Genomic DNA, 12,307 nt, shown 5'->3' with positions numbered 1-12,307 from the left:
AAGTCCCCAGTGTACAGGATAGAACGAGTGTACGGGGTGATTGCTGGTTGGCGAAGACTCAGTAAGCTAACAGGCCTATTTCCGCGTTGTATCTCAAAAGTCTAAAGTTAATTGCTTGCTGATGTGCGGCAGGCGTTGTTCAGAAGGCTATGTAAAGCAAATCAAGGGTTAAATATAATGGAGAAAGTAGGCAAGGAATGGAAAGGGTCAATTTTCTGAATGTGTTCTTATCTTAGATTATGTACAGCTATCTCAAAATTATTTGCAAGGAAGAAAGATGTTCATTTTGTGAAGTGCATTTCACAACCACAGAATGTCTCAAAGCATTTGTCACCCAAAAAAGTACTTGTGAATTGCACTTACTTTTACAGTGAGATCATCTGTTTCTTCGTGTGGTGTTGTTTAAAGGATAAATATTGCTCAGGCTTTAACTCCCGAAGTCTATCTCAAACTAGGACTCCACCAGAGAGAGCTGGTAGGAGCTCGGTCTCATGTTTCATTTAGAGGACTGTATCTCCAGCAGGACACCACGCAGTACTGCACTGCATTGACAGCCGAGAGTTTAGTGGTCAGATTCTGGAATGGAACTTGAATCCATAACTTTCTAACTCAGAAGTGAGAATGTCGACAAATTTGAATATAGTTTATTGTCACTTGTACCGAGGTAAAGTTCGATCAAAGATAGTCCAAGGGTCTCCAATGAATGACCACAAATGTGAGGTACTTTGTCCTGCTCAGTTTTAACAGTAGCATACAAATACAGGCAGTATCACCTTATTCTATTAAATCAATCCGTGCAAAATTTAGTTATTGTTATATTGAGTTTATTGTTATATGAGTATTGAATATTGAGTTTTATTGTTATACGCATAAGCACGGTGAGGTGCGGATGCAATAAAAATCTTGCTTGCAGCAGCATTACAGGAATATGAACTCAGGCACTACATAAATCATACATAAATTAGACAAATTATACAGTAAAAATAGAAAGATTGTACAAGAACAAAATATTAGTACCAAATACAATTGGAAAAACAAGTCCTTGGTGGTGCAGTGTTCCGCAGATGAGGAGGGATTCGGGTTGTGCAGGTCGGTTCAAGAATTTGCTGGTTGTAGGAATGTAGCTGTTCTTGAAGCTGGTGGAGTGGGAATTCAGTCTGCTGTATGTCCCACCCAATGGCAACGACAAGAAGAGGGCATGACCGGATGGCAGGGATCTTTGATGATAGATGCCGCCTTCTTGAGGCAGCACCTCATGTAGATACATTCAATGGTGGGGAGGGTTCTGCCAGTGATGGACTGGGCTGAGTCTACCACTCTCTGCAGACACTCACACACCCTTGCGAACATTGGAACATTTGGGTCAAAGTTAACCCCATTCCAGGGCATCTGTTGCTTTCAATGAACAGGGGCCTTCTCCGGCCACATATAACCAGTTGACATTTCATAACTAGGGATAGATTCTTCTGGAAAACGGTTGAGTGAAATCACCTGAAAGGAACAGCTTTGTGTGGTTGGGTTGGGAATAATGCAAAATGGTATTTCAAAGGTCAAGTCTCGATTATAAGTTCAGATGGAATGTTCGTGGGAAACCTGGTCATTTGGGACTTACTTGCAGCAGGTTTATGAATTTCACGACTGTGCATGTTCACAGCTAATCGAACTTAAAATATAATTTCAGATTTTCAGCCTCGGCTATTTTTTGATATTCAGTCATTTTTATATTTAGCTGTGGGGAGAATTGATCGACCGATGGTATTCAAACATATACAAAGGCAGAACATTGATGGTATAGGATTCCCAGCTTCCCCTCGAACAGTACTCCATCATTACAATGATGGGTTAAATGGAGCAGAGAAAATGGCTACACCACCTTTACAATCTTCAGCCCTCAGTGTCTTCTGTACTTCCACAGCAGCTGGCCAAGCAAGTGCCCTCCACACCTGCAGCTTCTGCCCTATCTCCACAGTTGATCCCAGCACAATGTTAACCAAGACAAATGGTAGCCCACAGACAAATGGACTTTCCCCTCTCCCACAGACATAAGAACAAACACAGTTTGCAGCAGTAAAGCGCACTCTCACCTCTGGCTAAGAAAGCTCTGGTATCAAGTCCCAGTCCAGAGGTTTGAACACAAAGATCTAGGCTGGCACGCCAATAAAAACAGCTGCAGTGTGACAATTTTATCTTTGGATGAGGAGCCAAACAGATGGTTGGTGACTAATTTTCAAAAGTACGCCCATCAGTCTGTAGAAAGGTCCCAATCTGAAACATTGTATGTCCATTCCCTTCAAAGTTGCTCTCTGACCCGTTGAATTCCTCCAACCCCCCCCCCCCCCCCCCCCCCTCCATCCTCACCCCACCCCATCTTGTATTTTTTCCCAGAAGTACTCATGTGTTTGTAAAGCACACCTTAGGTGGCACATTGTGGAAACCAAGAAGGAAGTTTGTTGTCCCGGAAACAACGAGGCCAAATCTCCAGGCCAGAGGTTGGATGGAATAAATGCAGCAGCTGTCAGATGGAACATTGTGCTTGCTCAGACAGCAGGATCTACATTCAGAGAGCAGAGCCCAGCTCTCAGCACCTGTAGTTGGAGCTCAGGTTGGGAGAGGCCACGGTCTTCATCAGTGCTGTTGAATGACACACAAGTTGATTCAGCGGATGCGTTAAATAGTATTATTGGGAATTGTGCAATTTCTCGATTACAAAAAGAAACATGTTTCAAGGTGTGTTTTAAAGAGTCAATGGTCTTTAATTATCATATGTATCAACAACAGTGCAATGAGATTCCTACTTCCTGCAGCTCAACAAGCCTGCAAGATGCCTATCGAAACCCTGGTCACCTGTGCACACCTATTACCTGCCACGCTTTGTCCTGCCTCTCCTCTTTCCCATCTTTCTTCCCCCACCCATCATATCATATTGATCATATTAACAAATGATAAGTTTATTGTGGGAGATGTCATTAATTGATTTATACTGGGTTTCAGTCTGAGGGAGATTCAGTTGAAAACCTGAATTATGACTTTTAGTGGAACTCAGGAATCAGGAATGAGAAATGCCTGTGTAGAGTGTATCACTGATGTGATAGAGATGTTAGTGGCGATTACCATAAATGTATATAGCTGTTCCTCCCTACATCGCAGAATCCCCCGGGGCGAAGAATTACATTACAAGTTCTGGTTGAGCACATCCAGCTGCTTATCTGGGAACAATCCTACAGTTTCTATGGTTTAAGAGATCAGGAGACAAACAACTGAGTTAACAGATGGGCAGCACTAACAAGCTGCTCAGTGCTTTTCTAATTTACAAGCATCACAAAAGGCCCAGGGAAAATGCAGGTAACCCATTCTGCAAACAGATGCAGATGGTGAAGATTCCTCTCAGGGCTCTCGGGAGATCCTCACTCTCAAGCTGCCGAGCAGCTATCAGCAATTTCATTCCTGGATCACTGTTCCTGAAGGGATCTGTGACTTTTCTCCCCCAATCAACGTTAACATGTCTTGGCATGTGTAAGAACATAGCCTTGCCCACACACAGGCACAATCACACACACACACACACACACACACACACACACACACACACACACACACACACACACACACACACACACACACGCACACACAGAAAAATATCAGGCTGTTATTAGATTATGTGTGCACAGCAACAGCAGTGTGCTTTCTCCAATCTCCTGACACGGATTTACAAACATCATCTGAAAGCCACAGAGAAGAGATTTGAAATGTGGTGCATTGCAAAGGTAAGGCGATTATGTTTTAACAAGTTTAACTCTCTGGGCACTGAAATTCGCTGTTTAATTAACACAGTGACAGTGGGTTTTCTCTGATGATATCCAAATATACAAAATGGACAATTATTTCCCTGGCTCTTTGCTGTTTAACACATTGGTACAGACTTGAATTTGAGAAACAGGCCACAAATGTAAATGTCAAATGCAGTCTGATCTAAACTCAGGAGGACTCTCACTGCGCCTGAAAGTGCAGTTTTTGTGCCCAGGTTAACAATGAACACAAGAAGAAAGGATCCTGGGCTGTCTAAATACAAGATCAAGGAAGTCATTATCAGCAGCAGATCAGCCACATGTGAAACGATATGTTCAATTCTGGGTGCTGCACTTCAGGTAAGACAGTAAGGCTGTCGAGTGGGTGCGGAAAAGATTTACTAAAATTATTCCAGGGATGAGGGACTTCAATCGATTGACTGGAGAAGCTGGGGTTGTTGAAAGTGGGAAGGAATCTGACGGAGGCATTTAACATTATTAAGTATGTAGACAAAGTAAACGGAAATAAACTGTTTTATTGGAAGGTTCAAGAACCGGGGGACGTGGAATAAAGACGATCGCAGGAGTGACATGAGGAGAAGTTTTTTGTTACATAGTGAGTAGCAGGCGCAGGGGGATTAGTGAAGGCAGAATCAATCAGCACCACAAAGGAGCTGGAAAAGCAGCTGATCGGAAATAACTTGCAGGACCACCAAGGAGAACAGGCAAGGAGTGGGACTGGTTGGATTGTTTTTACATAGAACTGGTACTGACTCAACGGGCTGAATGGCCTTCTTTCTGCTTCTAACCATTCTGTAATTCGGTGACCCTATGAAGAAACTAACTCCTCTACTGCTTGTCAAATTAAGTTTTTATTTGTGCTATTGGAAGGATATAAGCCAATGTGACACATTTTTTAAATATATGCTTTGCTGGGAGAATAATTAGTACTTATTCAGTTTTGGGATGCGAGAAAGGGAGACCATTCCACCATCAGACCCTTATCTCATTATAATATGTAATAAGGGAAGAGCTTCACTTTTGTAGTTTGGTTCCGTAATCTTGCTGCTGCTCTTGATGTTAACAATGATGTCTGTAGGGGAAGAGGGTTTCTTCTGTGTTTACCCCTTAAGCAAAGAAAAATGAATGAAAGTTACTTTCTCATACATGCATCTTGTAAGAAGACTGAGTGAAATGTGAAATGATTGTTGAGGAATCAAGGATTCTGGAAATATGAGCAATGGATCAATCACAACAATCATTATCAAATGAATAACAACAATAATGAAATAATGATCATTATCATCAGGGATTATATTGGGGAAAAAACAATGGTCTTCATTAGTGGAAGCATTTCAATCCTTTCATTTCATGGAGAATTTCTACACTGAGCAACGGACCTAAGTAAACCGATTGAACTAATGGTGCTCTAAGACTATCATTGCCACTGATGAAATTGAACTCCATGTAATTATCTTCCTTTAACCAAACATTACTTTAGAGAGAAATACTCATTTGGTTTGTGGTATTTGCTTTAAGATAAATACAATTTTCAGCCTTCAAAATGTTAAGGTTTTGGGAGCTGGACCACATAATTGCTGTCAACCAACACATATAGCTTTGAAATGAAATTCTTTTGAAATACAATATGGAAGAAACTTCAGTTTGCTGGAAAACATTTTTATTTGCTGCCAGACTTTTCCTTTTCCCAAAGGCATTGGGCTGCTGGTGGAGGAAAGTTCTATTGAGGAGGGGTATCTGGTGCTGTAAAGAAGCAACTCTACTGTTGTATTGAAGAGGGGTATCTCCTGTACTTCAAATAAATGTCCATGCAACATTTGATTCCAGCTACTTCGTTAGCTGAAAGGAGAGGAAGGTGAGGGCCAATGGTGCCAGACTAAGTGTAGAAACAAGGAACTGCAGGTGTTGGTTTACAAGAAAAAAGAGACAAAGTGCTGGAGTGACTCAATGATCCAGGTAGTATCCTTGGAGAACATGGATAGGTGATGTGGAAGGGTCCGAAGAAGGGTCATGACCTGAAACGTTACCAATCCATGTTCTCCAGGGATGCTGCCTGACCCCTTGAGTTACTCCAGCACTGTGTGTGACGTTTTATGCCAGGCTAAGTCGTCAATCCTTATTCTGCTCTGTTCTCCAGTGCACCCTACTGAGGTTAGGTGCAAGAATTCTGCCTGACCCCATTGTCCTTCTCCCCCACCTTCCCAAATTCAATACAACCAAATGAAACTCAAATTCAATATAATAAAACAGTTCTGAGAATTGGACTCTCTGAACTAAATGGCTCAGCTACATTCTTCTTTGGTGAGTGAGTCATAAGAGATTTGAAATATATTATTTATAGCACAGCAGGGATAAAAAATTCCCACATCTAGTTTCCTGTGTAGAATGCATAGCCTTTCACTCTAATTCTCCAAAGATTTATTTGGAACGTTAACTGAAATTATTACAATTAAAGAAAATCAAATGGGTCTTTGGAGAGACAAACTACTTTTTGTGTAAAATAGTGGAATTTCATTAATTTCCTTATTCTCTGGGGGAATGTGGGCACATCGTATGAGGATGGTACTTTTCTTTAAATATATGGCAGCAGAGGTGCATACTGACTTTTACTGGGTATAGGTAGGTTTATTATAAACTACTGTACTGAATTTATAGCTGTGCCCATCTCACTAATGGTGTTTTTTCTTTAGAATCAGGAGTACTTACCATTTTACACCTGTAAGCACATTAATGAAAACATTGTCATAATCTACAATATAACCTAGCATTTTTGCATGAAACCTTCTCATAATAGATGCAGAGAGTATTTTAATATCTGGCTTTAAAAGGTGCGGACAATTTGATTTTCTTCATTCTATTGTTAATGAGAATTGGGCAGAAATTAATAAAGGCAAAAGTTGTAAACAATGCTTGGCAATTTTTCTTTCACCATTTTCAATGTGTTTATGCTCAATTATAATTTATCACCTAACTTCAGCAAAAAGTGAGTTACGGTTATGAATTGGTGCAAAGGTATATTAAGATTCTTAATAGTTGCAATGGCTTCATTAAAATTTAAACCGTACAAGACAATGCTGTGTCCATACAGGCAGCAGTACCAAACAAAATATGTTAAATAGAGCATGCTGGATATACTTAATAGCCAACATCAGTACATTATGCTCAATACTCAGCATCTCTGAAGAAACAAAGTTAACACTTCAAGGCATTTTTTGGAGATACAACGTGGAAACAGGACCTTTGGCCCACCGGGTCCGCAATGACGAGTTCCATCCTACACAGTAGGGGCAATTAGCAGAAGCCAATTAACCTACTAACCTGCACATCTTTGGAATGTGGGAGGAAACTGGAGCACCCGGAGAAAAAACCATGCAATGACAGGGAGAACGTACAAACTCCGTAAAGACAACATCCATAGTCAGGATCAAACCCAGCACTCTACCGCTGCGCCACTATGCCACCCAAATATACCAATCAATTTTAAGATTCAAAAAAGGAAAGCAAGAAATAACATGGATGAAGTTCTGTGACTGGATGGAAAGCAGCAAAAGAATAAAAGGCGGAAGGCTGAGAGACAAGAGAAGATCATATCAGGGCAACTGACCTAATTGATGGAGAAGGTTTCATACAAAGAAACTTGAGGGTAGAGAGTTATGGATTTCACAAGGTTTGGAGGTCAGGCAGATGTAGATGAGGCCTCTCATGAAGCACAAATGAAAATCAAGTATTATCAAGAGGGTGGAATTGGAGAAGCAGAGAGATTTTGATTGGTAGCAGGGTTGTAGGATCTTACTGCTTTAGCAGCTGGAGTTCAAACAGCGAGCTGCTAGTGGACCAGGATGTGCTGTCAGCAGGGCCAAGGGTGAAGGGCATACGGACAGTGCCAGGTAAGATACTGGCAGCAGAATTTTAGATATGTTTGTCTTTTGGAAGAGTGGATGATCAGCGGTCAGCAGGTGGAGATCTGAAACAATTGAATCAAAGAGTGAAACAAATAGATGAGGATTACTGGATCAATGGAAGAGGATTTTTGCAAACAGCAAGCTGAGGCAAGACAAACATAGGCGATGTTGCAAATACACTGGAGACAACAAAGGCACCGAGGTTGAGCTTGCAGTCCAATCAGACAGAAAGCTTGAAAAGAATGATTCTGCTTAAGTCAAAAGCCAAGCCAAGAAGGGAGCTACGATCAATGACTGAAGAACAGAGCATTCCCTCGCTCAATCCACACCTTCAATCCAATCAATAGAATGCAGAACACAGAGCATAGAAACTGGCCCTTTGGCCCAGTGTCCATGCTCAACATGATGCAAGGTTAACTGATCTCCTCTGCCTTCACACGATGCTTATCCTTGCATTCCTTGCATATCCATGTGCCTATCTAAAAGCAAATGTCACAATCGCATCTGCCTCCACTGCCACCCTTGGCAGTGCACTCCAGGCACCCACAATTCAGTGTCTAAAAAAGATTTGCCCCTCTAGGGGTGGCACAACGGTAGAGTTGCTTCTTCACCGCACCAGAGATCCGGGTTCGATCCTGATTTTGGGTGCTATCTGTACGGAGTCTGATGATCGCATGTCAAGTGTGCCTTTGGCCACGTTAGTAACAGAGGGGAAAATACTCTTGGTGAGCTTCAGGAGTTGACCCAGTAAATCTTGTTAACTGCAATGACACAGTTGCATTTGTGTGGGGATATGAGATAGCATCAGTTATTCCAGCATTTATGTCCTTTTGTGTAAAACAGCATCTGCAGTTTCTAACTTCTACAATCAGGTACATAGTTCCTTGAAAATGAGTCACAGGTAGTCAAGAGGCTATCAGCGCATTGGCCTTCATCAGTCAGAGTATTAAGTATAGAAGTTGGGAGATCATTTTGTAGTTGTACAAGACATTGGTTAGGCCACATTTACAGTATTGTGTAAAGTTTTGGTCACCCTGTTATACAAAAGATGTTAAGATGGAGAGGGTGCAGAGAAGAATTAGGAGGATGTTGCCAGGACTCAAGGACCTGAGCTATAAGAAGAGGTTGAGTAGGCGAGGACTTTATTCCTTTATAGAGGTGTATAAAGATCATGAGATTAATAGATAGGGTAAATGTACAGTCCTTTACCCAGAGTAGGGGAATCAAGAACTAGAGGACATAGGTTTAAGGTGAAGGGAAAAACTTTAATAGGAACCTGAGGGGCAACATTTTTTGTTACACAAAGGGTGGAACGAGCTACCAGAGGAGATAGGTGAGGCAGGTACTTTCACAACAGTTAATATGTGCTATCACAACAGTTAATATCTTTGCCACAGAGGGCTGTGGAGGCCAGTTCAGTGGACATTTTTAAAGCAGAGATAGACAAATTCTTGGTGTCAAGGCTTATGGGGAGAAGGCAGGAAAATGGAATTAGGAGGCTGAGATCAGCCATGATTGAATGGCGGTGGACTCGATGGGCTGAATGGCCTAATTCTACTCCTGGTGAGCTTGTGAACAGCATTTAAAAAAAATTGGGACAGGATATGGATAGAATAGGTTTAGAAGGATATGGTTCAGCTGCAGGCAGGTGGGGCCAGTGTAGATGGGCGTGTTGGTTGGTGTGGGCAATTTGTTGTTTCAGTGCTTTTTTTTTAAGCTGATGCATTTATCTAAGTAAGTAATGAATATTTCATCTTCTTTCTGGTTTGAATCACATTAACAATTCGTGTTCATTCATTCACAGCGTGCGAGGATCTCTGGTCAGACTAATTTTTATCGTAGCTTTGCAAGTGCCTGAGAAGATGCTGGTGATCTGCCTTATTGAACCATAGTAATTTCTATGGACAATGTACTCCCGCAGTGCTGACAGATAGTGGATTTCAGGATTTTCACCCGGCTGTAATGAAATAGTGGTGATATATTGGTTAATCTGGATCGTGCAGAACTAGGAGGTTGCAGTGTTCTTAATTTCTATTGCCCTTATCCTTCAGTAAGATAGAGGTCATAAGTTTACTGGACAGCTTAGCTACTGCTAAGGAAGCATTGGAAAGTCACTGAAGTATATATTGTAGATAGTGCACTCTGAATTTTTTAGATTTAGATTTAGAGATACAGTGCGGAAACAGGCCCTTCGGCGCACCGAGTCCGTGCCGCCCAGCGATCCCCGTACATTAACACTATCCTACACACAATAGAGGCAATTTTTACATTTACCCAGTCAATTAACCTACATACCTGTACGTCTTTGGAGTGTGGGAGGAAACCGAAGATCTCGGAGAAAACCCACGCAGGTCACGGGGAGAATGTACAAACTCCGTACAGACGGCGCCCGTAGTCAGGATCGAACCTGAGTCTCCGGCGCTGCATTCGCTGTAAGGCAGCAACTCTACCGCTGCGCCACCGTAAACCACGTTTATTTACAGTTTAATTTATTGTCACGTGCACTGAGATCTCCAGTCAGCGGAAAGACAATACATGATTACAACCAAGCCATTTACAGAGTATAGATACATGATAAAGGAATAACAATTAGTGCAAGGTAATGCCAGCAACGTCCAATCATAGTCCAAGGGTCACCAGAGAGGTAAACAGCAGTTCAGGACTGCTCTCTGGATGTGGTAGGATGATTCAGTTGCCTGATAACAGCTGGGAAGAAACTGTCCCTGAATCTGGAGGTGTACATTTTCACACTTCTATATCTTTTGTCTGATGAAAGAGGGGAGAAGAGAGAGTGGCCAGGGTGCGACTGATCCTTGATTATGCTGCTGGCCTTACCGAGGCAGCGTGAGGTGTAAATGGAGTCAATGGAAAGGGTGTTAGTTTCTGTGATGGTCTGCACATGGTGGTGCAGGGAGTGAATATTTAAACGTTTGGACGGGGCGCCAAATAAATGGTTGATATGTCTTGGATCATTTTGAGCTTCTTGAGTCTGTGAGATACAGATTTCTAAGCAAGTGATGAAGTTCCATTGCACATCTGACATGTCACTTACATGTTGACTAGGCATTGGGGAGTTAGGAACTAAATCACTGCTGAATACGCAGCCTCTAATATTGCTTTAAAGAGTCCAACTGGTCCACGCCGACCAACATACCCCATGTAAACTAGTCCCTCCTGCCTAACCTAACCTAACCTAACCTAACCTAACCTAACCTAACCTAACCTAACCTAACCTAACCTAACCTAACCTAACCTAACCTAACCTAAAGAACATTGCTGTGGGTGAATTGGGAAGTTGGCTGAATGCATGTATCCTTGCTGAGACAATCCATGTGTACAAATACTGGGAAGGCCAAGTCTGGGGCGTGTTTTCTCCATAACTCAGGTATTCACTTTCACTTCTCAGTCACTCTAATCATATAGTCTCACCTCTTGGGGCTGTTAATATGGGAGTCACACACATGGACTTTTGATGGACTAGACGTGGAGAAACTCCTTGGCAACTATTTCTGGGGGCTTTATTGATTGTGCATTATATCTATTCACACTCTTATGTGAATCATTCATTAGCAATTCTAGCCATTCAGGGTCCAGATTATATAGACCTAAAACAGTGGCCTCCAACTCTGTACTATGTTACAATTTGTTATCGATACGTTAATGCACATTCCATTCATTTGGGTTGTAGTTTCCAATTACTTATCTCATTTTAACTCATCCTTACTAATTCAGAAGTGTACATTGGTAAAATTCTCAGAGAAATCATCACAGGCACAGCACAGGGACATATCAATTTCCAGTGGCTTGGATCACTTCAATACTTCCTTTCTTTCTCAACCATAGCAAAATATATTTTCCTTATTTAATCGACAGCATTGAAACAGTTCAGCAGAAGCAATGAGCTTTCAACATTTCAACACTTCATCTGCAGGCTTGCAGTCTTTGAAAGAAATTCCTTCTGTGGCACACAGCAAAGGAAAACATAGAAACATAGAAACATTGAAAAATAGGTGCAGGAGTAGGCCATTCGGCCCTTCGAGCCATCAATATGATCATGGCTGATCATCTAAAATCAGTACCCCATTCCTTTAGCCCGAAGAGCTAGATCTATTGAAAACATCCACCAGTGAATTGGCCTCCACTGCCTTCTGTGGCAGAGAATTCCATAGATTCACAACTCTCTGGGTGAAAAAGTTTTTCCTCATCTTAATCCTAAATGGCCTACCCCTTATTCTTAAACTGTGATCCCTGGTTCAGGACTCCCCCAACATCGGGAACATCTTTTCCTGCATCTAGCCTGTCCAATACTTTAAGAATTTTATATGTTTCTATAAGATCTCCTCTCATCCTTCTAAATTCCAGTGAATACAAGCACAGTCGACCCATTCTTTCATCATATGTCAGTCCCGCCGTCCCAGGAATTAACCTGGTGAACCTACGCTGCACTCAATCAATAGCAATAATGTCCTTCTTCAAATTAGGAGACCAAAATTGCACACAATACTCCAGGGCCCTGTACAACTGCAATAGGACCTCCTTGCTCTTAAACTCAAATTCTCTCACAATGAAGGCCAACATGCCATTAGCTTTCCTCACTGC

The sequence above is a fragment of the Rhinoraja longicauda genome, chromosome 24 (assembly GCF_053455715.1).
Source record: "Rhinoraja longicauda isolate Sanriku21f chromosome 24, sRhiLon1.1, whole genome shotgun sequence".
Lineage (NCBI taxonomy): Eukaryota > Metazoa > Chordata > Chondrichthyes > Rajiformes > Arhynchobatidae > Rhinoraja > Rhinoraja longicauda.
The sequence above is the reverse complement of the archived record's forward strand: the minus strand, read 5'-3'. Positions refer to the sequence as shown.